Raw genomic sequence first — 17,226 nt, 5'->3', positions numbered from 1 at the left:
TAATAGATAAACTGGAAGATGTTTGAGGAAAATGGAAAGAAATCTGATTTATCTCAAAACATGCAATTTTGTGTATATGCACACGTGTATATACACACAGATACACATACGTATGCCTCTTTAGGACAAATAAGTCAATTCAATGATAATGTATTTTTTGTGGTCTAGTTCTGAAATCAGCAGCAAAGAAGTCATCCTGTGGGGTTGCATCAATTTCTGAACCGTCCCTGAACAAGTTACCCTGCAATTTCTTCCAGTCATTGTAGAGAATCCTGTGATTAAAACTGTCAGGAGTTCTGTGAACGATTATTTTCTATGGCTCCACTGCCCTGTACTCACTAAGCCAATTTTTTTTTTATATATATATATTGTATCAGTTCTTTTCCATAGGAACCACAACTACCTTAGAGGATCCATTTCAGCATGGATGGCCCATAAGTTGAAATGTGAGTAAAATAAACTTTTGCCCCAGTTTCTTCTTTATATTTAGGCTGGATACTTTCTTACAAGCACTTCCTCCCTTAGGAAGAAGGTAAAGAGTCGAATCACAGAATACAGAAAGAACTCTTTACATTTCAATTAATTGATAGTAAAATGTAAGAGGGTGGTGTCCTAACAGTATTAAGAACAGGAGGACAGCAAGAGAAAAGCCAGAAAATGTGAAGTTATGAATGAGACACAGTGTCTGCCGTTTCAGCTGGTTTTCCTCTGGCTGCTTCTCTAAAACATAAAATTTCTATGTTCCACCAATACAATGCACTGGCAGAGACATTATTGGTTCAATAAATCTTAATTTTGGAACAGATTTTCATTTGACATCTGAATTATTTCAGTTCATTTTAGTTCCGTCACTTTTTGCTTCCTGCAAGCCAGACGCGGGTCCTTAGAATTTTTATTATTGCCAAAAGTCTGTTTCTTCTAACTAACATCATCTGCCTGTTTTCGAAGGGCAGTGAGTGACTGCCTACTTGGCCTTTATGGACCTGGGAAGAATTCCTCTGAGAATGGAAAACTCAGTTGGGTTTGCATCCATTGTTTGGACTTCATAAAAATAAGTGATCTTCAGGATAATCACAAAAAAAGTCTTCCATTATAAGACCTCAGGAATTAAACCATATGTTGATTGTAAAGATTGGTGGCCGCATTTCTGAAATGAAATATATATGTGAAATGTAATTTTCATAGAATGTTTTTCTAAGACTAGTTGTTGATATTAGAAGAAACTTCGAACTTTGTTATCCGTTAGCTTGTGAAGCTGCATTTATATTTAACAAGTTTTTTTTTTGATTTTCCAAAATTCGTTTTCTTGTATCTAGCAGCAAAAGCTGACATTCTCAAGAAAAGACTAAATAGATATACAATTTATGAATTCCCAGAGAGTTAACTCTGAAATATACGAGGTCTCTCTGGAAAGTATCCAGCCATTGTTAATATAATGAGAACGGTTTGCACAACATCATGTAACCTGGCAGCCAAGGAGAGTGGACTGGCACATGTGTGAACAATGAATGAGGACTTCACTGTACTGGTTGGTGGGGCACTAGACTAGGCTGTGTGGCCTTCATGGTCAACATGACTGAGCGAGGAAAGCAACAAATCTGCATCAAATTTTGCGTTAAGCTTGCACGTTCCTCCATGGAAACTATTTGGCTGATTCAGAAGGCTTTTGGGGACAATGCAATCAATGCAATGGGTGCAGCACAAATAAAAGCGTGGCACAAATGCTTCAAAGATGGTCTAGAACCTGCTGAAAGTGATCCACATTCTGGAAGGCCTGCAACAAGCAGAACACCTAAGAATGTTGAATGTGTACGGGTAGGTTAAGAGACATTGGGAGAACTGCGTGAGGTCCCAAGGTGCCTATTTTGAAGGGGACTGAGGCATCATTTTCCTATGTACAATGTTTCTTATATCTCTTATCTTCTCCAAAAATGTCTCTATTTTTCATATTACGTGGACGCATTCTTTCTGGACAGACCTCATACGTGGGATAAGAGTCTTTATGAGTTTATTTTTTTAATACAACTATAATTTTATCAAAAATACATTTCCAACTGATATAATGCCTGTCATGACTGCAAGCATAATTTTCAGCAGACAAGATGTCTTGATAATGTGTAATATTCAATAATATTGCTTTCTTTTATCACAGTATGTTTGTAAATGTTCTAGTAAATGTTCTACTTTGAAATAAATACCTGTATTCTTCATTTTACAGATGAAAAAGTACAAATCAATTCAATGCTTTTACCAGAACAATAGATTTTATTTTTAGAACCACAGATTTTTAAGTATAATCAGAACATCGAAATTTGCCATGAGTCAAAAAAAAAAACTCAGATATCAAATTTTTTCAGTTCTCAATCCCTCTCTTTTCTCTCTCTTTCTCTCTCTCTCACCTCTCCTTTCTCCCCCCACCCCCATTATTCCTATAACTATACATTTGAAAGCTACTGCTATGGCAAAAGCACCTTGGGGGGCTGCAAAGAAGACAAATCCCGCCTGCTCCTTTGCCATTACTTTTCTCATGCTCTCCCCAGCCTGCCCACCACTGTTTTGCAAAGTCATATGAAAACAGTTGCTACTTGGAAATATAATTTTATTGTTTTGAGTAAGTTGTCAAAATAGGCAAATACATTTCTGTAAATAGGACAGATTCTATTTTAAATAAGTTCTGCCAGAATCCAAGTGATTGTTTTAGTGGCTACACTTCCAGGCAGACCAATACATTACTATCTACTTAATCTCCGTATCACGGCCCTAATGGACTATCTGGAAAAGGCTGCTTTGGTTTTCCATGCCACCAGAAACAACTGCCTTTCTCAATTTGGCAAATTAAAACAACAAACAAACAAATATTTATCATCATAAAGTGAAAACAATATTCTTGGTGAAATGCATTTCCAATAGCCAGTTGTAATGACCATGATAAAAATGATAAAAACTATTTTGGCAACAGGGGTGTTTGAATATCTTTTATGATAAGCAAATATATTGGACAAGCAAAATAAGTTATGATAAAATTTTGAAATCAAATTACTCTTTATAAGCACAGTTTTGGTCAGGGTCCTTGGAGGGAGTGGGAACATTTTAGAAGAGTTTAATAAACGAGTGGTTTTCAAAGATTATAGGCAATATGCAGTGCAACTATCAGGAGGAGTAGAAACCTGGGGCAGGTAGGAGTGAGATGCGAACAGCCCCAGGCCTGAGGGGTGAAGGGAAGGGTGACTATGAGAACCCAGAGCCACCCTTCCCACAGAGTGCCTATGGAGAGGGCACCTGCTAGGAGCTGCTGGCCTCAGGTCCTGGAACGCAGTCAGCCAGAGGTGACCACAGGGCACAGGTCCTGGGCAATAAATTCCCTGAGCACATTATCCTCCTCTAGTCTCCTGCCAGTTCTCCCCACTGACCACCCTACCTTAAAGCAGAGGACAGGGGTCCTGATGATGTCTGTATGGATCATTGTTCCGGTCCTAACAGTAGAGGGGAGAAAAGTTTGGATCAGGAGAAGCAAAGGAATATACAAAGGACTGTTTAGGCTCATAAGTATTCCTGTTCATGGATTTTTAAGATCACTGATGGTGATTGTTTCTTTTAGCGTCAGTAATTTGAGGTTGATATAAGGACTTAATTTTTATTTATTTTTTTATTTATTTTAAGACAGAGTCTCACTCTGTTCCCCAGGCTAGAGTGCCGTGGCGTCAGCCTAGCTCACAGCAACCTCAAACTCCTGAGCTCAAGCAATCCTACTGCCTCAGCCTCCCAAGTAAAGGCTCACTTTTATGTAAAGCTTGCAACATACTTTCTTAAGAACTTTACGTCTATTAACCCATTAAATCTACCCCAGTGACCCTGTTTTGTTATCACTATTTTCATTATCCCATTTAGTCGATGAAGAAATTGAGGTACTAGGTGGTTAAATAAGATTTCACAGCTAGGCCATCTGGTCAGAACTCTTACCTGTTACGTAATAAATCCAATCCATGCTGTGAGACAGTAGCAAAGTCCCTTTGATTATTCCATTAATCTAAGTGGATCTGATAGCTCAAAATATCTACAATTTTATTTACCATTAGAAATACTTAGGTATATTAATATAATAATACAATTAATAATTTATAAAGTACAATACATATTTAACCAACAATTATTGCTTATCTTTTATTTACTAGAGTTTCCACTACCTAATATAATATGATTGAAAGACTGAATACATACACAAAGGCTTATGTATAGGGGAAACATCATATTTTATCATAATTATTTGTTTTAATTATAAGTGAGATATATAAAATCAGAGCATGGGACATAACGTATACTCTAAAATTATTTGTTGTTTATCTGAAATTCAAATTTACCTGGATATTCTTTATTTTTATCTGCCAAATCTGGCAACCTTAGAATAAATAGAAATCTGACCCTTGGAGAAGGTGGGGAAAGACATTCCAAGCAGAATGACTGAGAGAAAAAAAACGGTGAACAAAAACGTAGGTGTACATCAAAATGTAGATTTAGAGAAGAGAGAATTTTCATTTTGTGAGGCAGTTTCATAATAGCCAGAAGATGGCAGATCAGAAAACATGACTGAATTTCTGATAGGTTGAGGTCAATTAATGACCACATACCCTGTCAAAAAGAATCTATATGAATCATGGAGAGACTTTAAGTAGGCACAGGCTGTGACCATATTTGCATTTTAGAACCGTAAGTTTGATGGCAGTGTGAAGGAGTGACCAAAGTAGAAAGGGGATACATTTTGGAAAGCTCTTGGGATCATCCAGAAAAGCCTATAGTAGAATGAAAAGAAATTAATTGGTTACTTATATCAAATATGACAAAAGGTTTTCTTCTTTTCTCTTTTACATTTTTGTCCCCCTTCCAAGTTTTAAACCACCTATTGCCTCTTGAGGTTGTTGTCATTGTTCTTTAATCTCCAAAAGCCTTACAAAGTTTGGAACTGGCCTGTGGGTACTACTATAGTGACCGCTGACCCTTCTTGGATCTATGAAGGAAATGATTAATTGTCCCTTGATAAATTCACTTGGCATGGCACTTGGTGAGTGCTATCTATTTGTGAGACTATCCAGGGGCTACCACAGCGAAATGGACATCTAAAACAAATGATCAAATCTGTTGGCATAGTTTTATCCCTGCCATATTTTATGTTGATTTTTTTTAAGATGACTTATAGCATGTCCAGTCTCTCAAGGCAGTTTCATTCTAGTTAAATATGCCAAAACTAAATTTCCATCATTTCCACCACATGATTTCTTGAATAGTCACAAAATAAGAGGTTATGCTTAAATATAAAATTGATCATAAGAAAAATATTTCTAAAAAGAGATCTCTCCTATGAGATGGAGGCTGTATTCTGTATTTGCATTTTCAATGAAATAATCATTCCTGCAAAGCACATGTTCTTCTCATATAACTTACAGAATTCCTGAAAAGTCATAATTTGATGCAAAATACAGTGGCAACAAAAACCTTGATATAATTCTTTTATATAATATTGATCACTATAGTTGTTCGGTTTTAAAAAGTAAAGTCTTATTTTTTTCACACCACAACAGAACATGACTTGAACAAGAAGAAATATGAAAACAAATGGATAAAAAGTGCCTGATAATAGCAGTAAAAACATCTGTTGTTTTCAATCTATAGTGTGACTAAGAGAGAGTTTTGTGTATTGAGAGATGGTAGAAAGACCATCTAGGGCTTATATCCTATTAATATAAAAGAATAGCTGAGTTTTACTCCTGTGCAGTTGAAATCAGTCCAGAGTAATTGGAAATGGGCTTTACCTTGTTGCATACACGAATGTTTCTTACAAGGGAAAAAAAAATCAAAATCCCACTTATTTAAAAACCTGTCCATTCATTAAAATAAACAAAATAGGAACATATTTTGATATAATTCATAAAGCATGAAACCTTGCTGTAGCTCATCAGCAGCCATTTCTGCACGTGATGCATAAAGACAGTAAGAATGGATTCTATACTAACTACTAATGCTTACTTTTCTTCAATGATAATTGTCTTAATGCCTGTTTTAATCAGTATTAACTACTTGCAATAACATGCTTTTAATTATGTTTTAAGCAAGTCCTTTATTGGGCTGTTTTGGGAAGCAAATTAGTCAAAAGGAGCTGTTAATCAAAAACGTATTACTGGCACAAAATAAATGTTCATTTAAGGAGCCATTTGAAATAAACCTGGCTCATTGCCTCTGACAACCTGCAAGGACACCAGGGTCTCCCGAGGATAGCTTCTTCAGTACTTGCGTGGTTATGCCTTGCTGCTCAGAAGTTATAAGGAGAAACATTAAGCAGTTTAGGTCATTCATCAGCTAACTTTTACTACTGTACTCAAGAAAATGAGCCTCCTAGGAACTTCACAGCAGATCTATCCCTTCATTAGCCAAGTAATATTGAGAGAGATGTTCCTGTCACTTCCAATGGAGAAATCTATTGCACTGAATTTTAGTGGTATCCTTTTTGCCCTATGAGCTGTCTTTGCAAATTCCAAGATATTTAGGCTGAAAAACTAGCATAATTATCTTTGAACATTTTTCGTATATATTCATTTCCTTTTATTGAATGATCTCTGGCCAGAATGTACCACTGGGCAAGATTATATATTTTATGCTACTCTCCAGTCTTAGAACTGGGCTTTCTTACTATTATCCTCTATTAGCAAGATGCAAATTAAAATACAACTTTGGGAAAAACTCTCAGAGCAATTGAATTGATGGTTTAATTCCTCAATTTTAAAATTAAACTGCACAAAATATATTCCACACTATGGTTAAAATGTTGATTTTAAAGTTTATGTATATTCGTTTTTTGGCTAGTCTACTTGAATTTAAGATTTTGGTTCATAATTTACTATGCTTTTCTATCTTCCATATTTGAAGGTAAAGACTACTGAAAATTAGATGCCCCCCTGTATCATAAGGTATTTTTGGAAATCCAACTGCAAAGTAGAACTACTTCTTTTGAAAAAAATATTATATATGTGGCCACTAAATCGTTCTTTATCAGGCTAATTGGATCATCACAGCACTAGGATGCAACAAGCAAACTGTAAACATTTGCTGAATGTTCATTCAACACATACATATATCAAGCACCTACTGTGTGTCCAACATTGAGCAAAGTATGAGGAATACATAGGGAAGAAGACAGGGCACCTTTCCTCATTGAGCTATACACTTTGGTATAGACTTTAAATAGTTTCCTACTTCTCAACATAAACACTGATCCAATATAGCACTAAGAAAACTCAACAAGACCACTAAGTGCATCACAATCGGTAGTCTACTTAACACTTCCTGGATTTCTGGAAGTGTTACTATAAACATAGACTTTCCATTGTGGAGTTTTTTTTGTTTCTTTTTCAATTGTTTTGTGTTTGTTTTAGTTTCTCTATTTTGACTTTTGATCTTTGTGTAAAAAGAGCCAAACAGAAATGATCATTCCCTCGACCCCCAGGTGTGGTCCATCCTGCTGACTGGGAAAGAAAGGTGGGGATCTCAACACAGCTCTGAATAGGAAACAGAAGGCATGGGGCCGGTTCCCCTTCTCCATCGCCTCATTCAGAAGATGGCAGGAATCTAATGCAAAGATACTCCAGAATGATCCCAGGACATAAGATGTAGTTTGATTGGGAGACAGAGCCTGAGAAGCTTAAATCTCCGAACAGATGTCCCCAACAGGTGAGAAGAAAATAAATCAGGAGATTCACTTAGAAGAAAAAAAAAGTCAGGGACACGAAAACATCCTGGGTTTGGCTTGGCCAGCCCCTAAAGAGCAGACACAACAAGGAGCGCAAATCACTAACAGCAAGCCCAGAGTCCAGCATGGCTGCAAAGAACGAAGCTTTTCATATTGACAGTCAGACACCAGAGACTGCAGTCTTGGTGAAGGTCAGAGACGGGAGGGGAGGAGTTCAGTAAACATGGATGCAGTTTTGTTCCCATAAAGATTAGAACTGAGAGAACGCTTTGAGACATGCTGCTTGGGTTTATTATTACCTTACACCCTGACTTTTCCCAGAAAAATAATGACTCACATTAATTGAGCTCATGCTGTGTGCCATTTTGGTGAAAAGTGCTTTATACACATTATCTCATTTAATTTTCTCTCTAGGTAGCTCCTATTTTTGTCCTCAATTACAAATGATGGAACTGGTAATTTAAAAGATTAAGTAATTTCTCAATCACACCTCGGAGATAGGACTTGAACCCAGGTCTCAAACCCAAATTCACAGCTTGGAGAAAAGCCAAAAAAAGCTGCCAGTATCTGCATAAGATTGTGGCTTAGAACTAGAAATAAGCTTTTATTGTATTACTCTAGTGAGATGCTGTGGCTCTTCTCACTGGAACACATCCCATCTTGTCCTGAATAATACAGGAACTTCTTCTAGATGACTTAGGCAATACTCTCCAAATAGTTGTGAGTTAGACTGGTGGATGAATAAATAAATTCAGATTAGAATTAATGAAGATTAAATAAATATAGGCACTTACAGGGAGATAAAATTTTTTATTTATCTAAAATACCAGCTAAATATAATTGCCATAAAAACCCTGGGGGTTCCAGATTGGTCCAGACTATATTATAAAGCCATTTCCTACTGCTTTGGACATAGGGCACTTTCTGTTGTCTCATATCTATATATTATTTTTCTCATAAAAATCCAGTGATGTAAGTTTTATTTTCCTTTATGTTTTGTTTTGTTTTTGCTGGTGAGAAAAATGAATCTTATGTATGTTAAGTAACTTATAGAAGGTCACATAATTGTTAAAAGTCAAAGCCTAATTTTAAAGCAGATATTCTTATCCAAGATTATTTTGTTTATTTTTCTCTCTTCTCCCCTCCCTCCCTCCCTCCCTCCTTTCCTTCCTTCCTTCCTTCTTTCCACTATCAGAGTCATCTCCAATTACAGCTCTCAGTAGTCTGAGTATCCTAAAAAATAAATGAGGCAAAGGTTCTCTGTTTCAAGCCTTCAAGCCTTGTCTCCATTTATCAACTTGCTAATGTTGCAAAGTGAATTTGAGTGATTTAAAAATCATTTCCGTATATAATGGACAATTAATATATCAAAGGCTTATATACTTAATCTGTACCATAACAGTTATTTTAATGAAAATATATGTTTCAATTTAAGTTATGTCAATTTAAATCATGCTCTCTCTTGACTAATTCCTGTCATAAGTGAAGTACTCCTCTCGTAAAATTTTTCTAACACTAGAACTTTTTTCAAACTCTTTTCCCTAAAGGCTCTAGGCAGATGTGAAAGGAGATCAGAACACAGGTGAGACATTTGAGGAAATAATTATTAAGAACTTACTTAATTTTTCTTCCTGTTCTCATTGGTCCCAATTCTACCTTGTTCTTGCACAGCACTGCCATGATGCTCCTCTCATAGTGGTGGAAGGTAGTGGAGAGGGAGCAGGTCCTCCCCATCCTTGGCAAAAAACCAAAGGTGGGCAAAGGTGGGATGGAAAGTTGAATTCTTATGCTGGTACCATATATCTGCTCAATTAATAGTTACTAATTGACTCAATATGAAAGAGAGTTAAGAATTGAATATCTTTATTATTGTGGGGGATTTGAACAATACTGATTTTATTCATTCCCATTAAATTATATCACTACATATCCAGTCAGGAAAAAAATGCTCTTAATTATTAAATATTAGAAGTTTAATTCAGCATTAAGAATGACTAAATTTTACTATATATTTAAACTCTATGAAACTTCTCTCAGCCAAATATTTTAGTACGATGGTAAGCTACTGATAGTTTCTGAAACTATCTTTATTGAAGATGTACAAATGTATAAACTAAAACATAATTTTGATGATTATTTCTTCTTTGATATTTCTTTATTTTTTACTTTAATTTTTTAATTTTTGAGACAGAGACTCACTCTGTTGCCCAGGCTAGTGTGCCGTGGCATCAGCCTAGCTCACAGCAACCTCAAACACCTGGGCTTCAAGCGATTCTCCTGCCTCAGTCTCCCAAGTAGCTGGGACTACAGGCATGTGCCACCATGCCAGGCTAATTTTTTCTATATAAATTTTTAGTTGTCCATATAATTTCTTTCTATTTTTAGTAGAGATGGGGTCTTGCTCTTGCTCAGGCTGGTCTCAAACTCCTGAGCTCAAATGATCCACCTGCCTCGGCCTCCCAGAGTGCTAGGATTACAGGCGTGAGCCACCGCACCCGGCCTTTGGAAGAACACTTGAATATATCAACAATAATGTTAAGGTTGTATTAGACGTGGATTTTTGCATATGATAAAGACTGGCCACTTAACCTTTCAAATGATCATTTTCCTCCTTAAGTATTAAGTTAGTGCCTCTTCAGTGATCCTCATATTGCACAAGCCACTGTAAGAGATTACTTCTCACCCTACTCCATAACTAAAAGGGTTTCCAGTTAATAATGATATAACCACAGTCTGTCTGTCTTAGTCTTCTGGAATTGCAGAAATGTGATCTTTTCAATATAAAGTAATTTCCACCCTCTCTATCTATTAATATATCATATGACACACTTATTTCAATCAGTGTTCACAGTAACTTTCTTCTGGTCTAATCTTCCATCAAAGGTGCCTTTTCTTTATTGTGGGTATAGGGTCAAACAATTTCACTGGTGGAAGAAGATAGGAAAGCCAACGGCTAAGCGCATGCATGTCTCAAATCAGAACCACCCACCATCCATTTCAGAGCCAAGTTGGAACAAAACCTTATTTGAAAAGTTTTAATAATGAAATAGCAGCTTTGGTTTTTAAAGTTAGATGTTTTTGCCCTTCTGCATGTCACTCAAAATGGAACCAGATGTTATAAAAATTACTTTCTGAAAATCCTATAGAGAATGTTTTTTAGGCCTAGTATTTAATTTTTTTAATCATAATGGTGTTATTTAAATTTATTTTCCCTTATTTTCTTTTTTTTCCTTTCTTTTCCCTTCCTTCCTTCCTACCTTCTTTCCTGCCTTCCTTTCTTTTTTGGGGGGATAAACAACCAAAGCTTTGATGCTCTACAAAACTAAATTTAACTCCCAAGTTATGAATTATTTCATGGATTCCCAAAGGGGGTGATACTTCCTTTTGGGGGGCAATAATTAGTTCTTTGGAGGTATGAAAAAATCTTACTCTTTTTATGTATAAATTCCAGATATGCATATAATATGTAAACAGATATATAGTACATACACTAAAATGCACGAGGAGATTAGATAAAAATGTCTAAAAGCTTATAGGGGAGCAATAATAAAAACAAGGTTAGAAAGTACTGCACTATTATATTACATTCAAAGGTCAGGAGAAAAGTCAACATATGATATAAATTTCATAGCAATTTATAGAATTATTCACTTTCTGGTTGTTGCATTTTGTAAATGAAGACAACACTATTACTTCAACTTCCTTCATTTTAAACATTTTTCATTAAGTTATGCTCCAAAGACAAAAACCTGCCAGCTCTAAATTATCCATAAATATCTTCTTATTTCTCTCTCCGTGAAACATGGAGTTGTGAGGTGTTTAGCCACTGTAAAATGTTTTTCTCATGCTGTAGATACTACCACTGATAATTAAGAATTTATAGGAATTTTTTCATCGCCATCTTTCTGTCTACATCAGTCACTTATTGACCATGAATAAACAGTACATTAATGTACATCTGGGTACCACTAGTCTCTAAGTAGGTGAGATTGTTCATTTTAAATAATGTGCTTACATGACTGTAAATGATACCCTTCAAAGTCTTCAACAAGAGAAAGGTACTGTTTAGTTCACAGAGAGTATAAATCAAATATAAACACGTAGGTTAATCATCAGTGACACGTAAATCTGTTACTACTACTAATTCTTTCATTTACTTAGTTCACAATATTTAAGCTCCTATCACCTCTGTTAACAGCCAGATCTCCAACAGTAAAAAGACCAAACAAGGAAATGAAAATTAGCACATCACTTGGGAAAGATTACCATTTGTCCTGAGTCAAAGGATGAAATAACTTCGAATTGTAATCTAAAGTAATAAAATAAAAATCAAGAATGCCTTAATTTATAGGTAACAGAAATAGTAACACGAATAGTAACACAAAATAGATATAAAATGTCTTAATTTCTCACTCACAGTTCATATTATAGTTAATAAATTGGTGAGTTATTATGGAAAAATATCTCAAACATATCACATCAGAAATATTTAGAATGCCCTTAATACTTATTTGTGAAAATACCACATCTGGTATGCATGTGTATGTGAGGAATTATTTTGTATAAAACACCACAGTATTTCTATTCTAAGTCTATATTTAAAATACCTAAGAGTAGGCCGGGCGCGGTGGCTCACGCCTGTAATCCTAGCACTCTGGGAGGCCGAGGCGGGTGGATTGCTCAAGGTCAGGAGTTCGAGACCAGCCTGAGCGAGACCCCGTCTCTACTAAAAATAGAAAGACATTATATGGACACCTAAAAAAAATCTATACAGAAAAAATTAGCCGGGCATAGTGGCGCATGCCTGTAGTCCCAGCTACTCGGGAGGCTGAGGCAGTAGGATCGCTTGAGCCCAGGAGTTTGAGGTTGCTGTGAGCTAAGCTGACGCCACGGCACTCACTCTAGCCTGGGCAACAAAGTGAGACTCTGTCTCAACAAAAAAAAAAAAAAAAATACCTAAGAGTAGCATTGGTAGAGAATAAAATATTCTTTTAACTTGCACAAATTGGAAAAAAAAAGCCGGTTGCTAAAACACTGCTAAGAGTATACATATGTAAGAACTGTGGTAGTCTGATAATATTCAACATAGTAATCAAGACCAAAAGCAATTCTCTCTCTTGATTAATATAATATGCTTGTACTTAGTCTTAAAAGGAAAAAGGCAAGGAATAAATATAAGAATTGTTTTGGACTTTTTAACATAGAAACTCAGTCTAGGATATGCCATATAGTCATTATAGTTTAAGAAAGATCCTTAATACCATTTATATTTGGAATACTATCAACAGATAGATGCATAGATAAATAGATATAGATAGATAGAGAATTGGCATTCTTAAATCATCATCTTAAGGTACCCATGAATACTTTACTTTTATTCACAGTATTCTGTCATACCAAAATTATAATATAAGTAACACATTATTTAAAAATTAAGAGTGATAAATATTATATCTAGGAAATAAAATAAAAATTAAGATGGGATGAAGTTTTGGGAGAAAGCAAAGATTTAATTTCTTAAAGACTAAAGTGCTCAAATGGCAATGTGTCTTTTAAAATACCAAATGTTATACATAAAACTCTTTAAAATTAAAAAAATTAAAGAAAATGCATAGTTATATCCAGAATTTCTTTAAAAATAATTTCTAAAAAGTTGCATGTAAAATATTTTGTCCCATCATATGTAGCAAAACATGAAGTGTTTAAAAGGTGGGGAGGAAAGCCATTGATGAGATCAAGAACTTGGCAGAAAGCAAGAAAATATTTTCTATGAGGTTCAAAGTCAAGGTATGATAAGCACTATAGTATCATGGCTGTAGTTTCTACCCACAGTTATGCTTTACAGTTAATTATATTAGCTCCTTAATAAAAAAAAATGGACACTTTGCAAAATGCTGGGTGACTTCTGGTTGCTTTTGAAATGATCATTTTTTTCTCAAACTTTCATTAATTACTATAGACCAGTGGTTTAAATTCAAGAAGGGACAGAGTTGCTAAAGGCAGACTAGGCATAATCATAGAAACCGAAACATTCTCCAGTAGTTGTAGGCAATGAAAACACTTCTTTTTCACTGTCAAATTCATAAAAGTGATTCTTCATAGATTGATTTTGTATATGCCAAGGGAAGCTGATTAAAGGGAGTCTCCATGGAACCATTAAGCATAGGGTGGGATTTGGTAAGACTTGGCCCCTATCCATAGTGTTTGAATGACTCAAGTAACAAACATTCTTTTTATATTTGCAGTGTCTCATCAGTCACTGAGGATAGATAGCATTCAAGAAGGTCTCCAGGGTGTTAAGTTGTGATATCAATTCAATAAGAATGGATCCACTATGTATAGTATTGATTGGAAAAGCGATTTACAATATAACAGAAAAATTATTAGATTTTTAGAAAATAAGATTCTTGAATAACATTAAGAAATTAAATCATAAAAAATAAAGTTATGATTATTTAAAAGTCCCAATAAAATTCTGCTTCTTTAAGAACAATATTCAAAATAGAATTTAGTATAAAATAAGAAAATTGTTTCAGAAGATGATTTCTTAAATTATTCTTCTCATATAAGAATACCAAAATTATTCAGGGATGTGATTTTTAGAAAAAAATAAAATATAGCACAAGAACTTAAATGAAGCCTTATGTTTCTATGTGTTTTTAATAAATTTAGTTACGCCAATGGTATTGGAATCATATATGTATATATTTTTATATTTTAAATACCTATGGGGACACATGACAAACTGATCAATACCTCACAGTCCCTTGATATAGTTGATGATTTCCAAATAATTTAACTGTTAAAGTGAAATCATGAAATTCTCAGTAGGAAGAACATTCATTATGTGCATATGAGAAGCTGTGAAAAGTATATTCTAACCAAAGAGGTATCATATTGAATCATGTGTTATTTAGTATATTTTTCTTCCTCAAACATTATTTTTACCTTATGTATAAATTGTATTCTGCATCTTGTTGTCATTTTACTGTCTCATGTAAACACCAGGACTGGGAATACTCAGTAACACCTACGTTACTAAATTTTACATTTTTCAATCAAAATCTTTCCATAATTTTCAAATTTAAATACTTTTCAGAGCTAATTTTCAGTAAAATATATTGTAAGGAATTAAGCAAAAGTCTTGTTATTGTAAGGAGAAACTACTACTTGTTTAATTTATCTTGGTTTGGACAAGAATTTTCTATGTGACAAATTTAAAGAAAAACTAGGGTATTAGAGAGGGAGGATAGAATAGAAATTAGTTTCTGCAATACACAAATGATATAAAGCACTTACACAGTTAGCATTTTTCATTCCTAGTTTATTTTTTTCAAAAATAAAAAATAATTTTATTCTTATCACAGTAATCGCCATTTTCATTCCTCTTTAGCTGTACTTACGTTCAGTTGAAAGCAACTTTAATATAAATACTTTAATTGTGTCATGCTTTTTTGTATGTTTGTTTTGACATCAGTTGCCTCACTTAAAGAACAAACTTATGGTCTAAAGTGTCTCCTTATTTTTTCTTTGCAATAAAGCTCTATAATGATGCAAACTTTATACAGTTTTCAAATACAAGTAGTCACCTGAAAACATGCGTTTATTTTCATCCTTATATGTACCCCATTAGGAATGTAAAAAGCTACCAAATCTATAATATTAAGAATGGAATTGAAGAGATTTTGATGAATTTTTGAAGAACTAAAAGCAGATAGCATATTACTGTAGAATAAGCCAGATTTAAGAAAACCAAAATCTACACAAGAGAAGGTTCTAGCAAAGATGGGAACATGACAGCTGGAAAGAAAGAAATGTATGCTCAGGAGAGACAGTGATTATCTTTTAAGATGGGAGACACTTGAGCACGTTTAATTATTGATGGGAAGGATCCAGCCATGAGATCATGCCCAAATAAACAAAATGCAAAGGGAAAAGTTATTTGAAGTTTGTGTTAAGAGGTTTTAATTATGTAATATAATATATGAATTTCTCCACCACGAGATCATGCCCAAATAAACAAAATGCAAAGGGAAAAGTTATTTGAAGTTTGTGTTGTTAGAATGTTATAATTATGTAATATAATATATGAATTTCTCCACTTATGCTGAGATACTTGAGCTTAAGGGCAGAGAATAGAGTTGGGGTTTGTCCAGGTTTGAGTTTTCACTGAATAAATGTTATGAAAAGACAGAAAGTGGGAGCTAATTACTGGCTGATATGTCTTTAAAATGATGCATCATGAGATCTAAATTGGATAAGATATGGAGTAAAAAAAAAAAAGAGATGAGGAAAGATGGATTTGGACAAAGTAAAAGTAGAGGTTTTGAGTATATCATTGAAGAAATATAGTTGCAGAGAAAATGAAAATGCAACTCGGAAGGCATCACATCTTTAATCAAGTATGAAGGCATAATAGTGATTTTCAAGCATGAAATAATGTAGCAATAATATCCTAACACAACCTTGCAAATAATAACTTATTTGATATCCTCCAGCAAATAAAATAAGGAATCTATGGAAGTCAATATCATAGGATCTATGAGGAAATGGAACTCCCCCAGAAGTGTAAAAGGAAAAGAAATCTCAGACTAACTTTGGCCACAGGCATGAACCGTAATCAATATAAATGAGAACAGGAAGCCAGGGAGCTCTTAGTTGAATGCTTTTGTGAAAAAAGAGGGAATTTTTTTTTTTTTTAAAGTATGATTAGGAGGCTAGACATTTTTTAGCTATATAGTAGGGAAGGTGCCTTCCTGGTCTTAAAAATTACGGAGAAAGAAAGTAATTAAAATTTCAGGTAAAACAGAGTTGGCCAAGATGAATCAAATATGAATCAGATGAAAATATAGCACATTTTCATAACATTTAATATATGATATTTTACTTGTTTCTTTATTAATATATGGGAAGCACTAATATAAATAATGTAAATTGGTTTTTCAATGTCTATGCACATTATAAAGTAACAAAACAGAATAGAAATGGTATAAAATTTGATAGCATAATCTATATAATTAAAATGTGTCTAGGAATGAAGAGGAGAATATAGATATATACAGATGAAAGTATAGTGGAAAATAAAAAAATAGAGGTTTGCTTTATGATTTAAAATATAGATATAGTTACTAGAAAAATTAAAAAGAATTAACATGCTGATCAAATTTTAAGAAAGGAAGGAATAAAAATAGAAATTAACATATTTCAGCTTACTACCTCATATTCCATGCCGATAATGTGTAATATTGATCATTTAGAATTCAGAGGTAAAAGAATAATGTTTAGAATTATATTTGTAACTGACAAAACAGAAAATGCTGAAAGTTTTAACATTTTAGATACATGAAAGAAGACAAGGTGTGACAGAAAATTTTGCTTTCAACTAATATCTTTTTTTAGTCTTTGGGTATTATTCATAATCTACTTGTTTGTACTCTAGTATACAGATCACTTACACTGTATTCGTTGAACCGTTTGATTCTATTTTGGTT

Source organism: Eulemur rufifrons, chromosome 1, assembly GCF_041146395.1.
Source record: "Eulemur rufifrons isolate Redbay chromosome 1, OSU_ERuf_1, whole genome shotgun sequence".
Taxonomy (NCBI): Eukaryota; Metazoa; Chordata; class Mammalia; order Primates; family Lemuridae; genus Eulemur; species Eulemur rufifrons.
The sequence above is the reverse complement of the archived record's forward strand: the minus strand, read 5'-3'. Positions refer to the sequence as shown.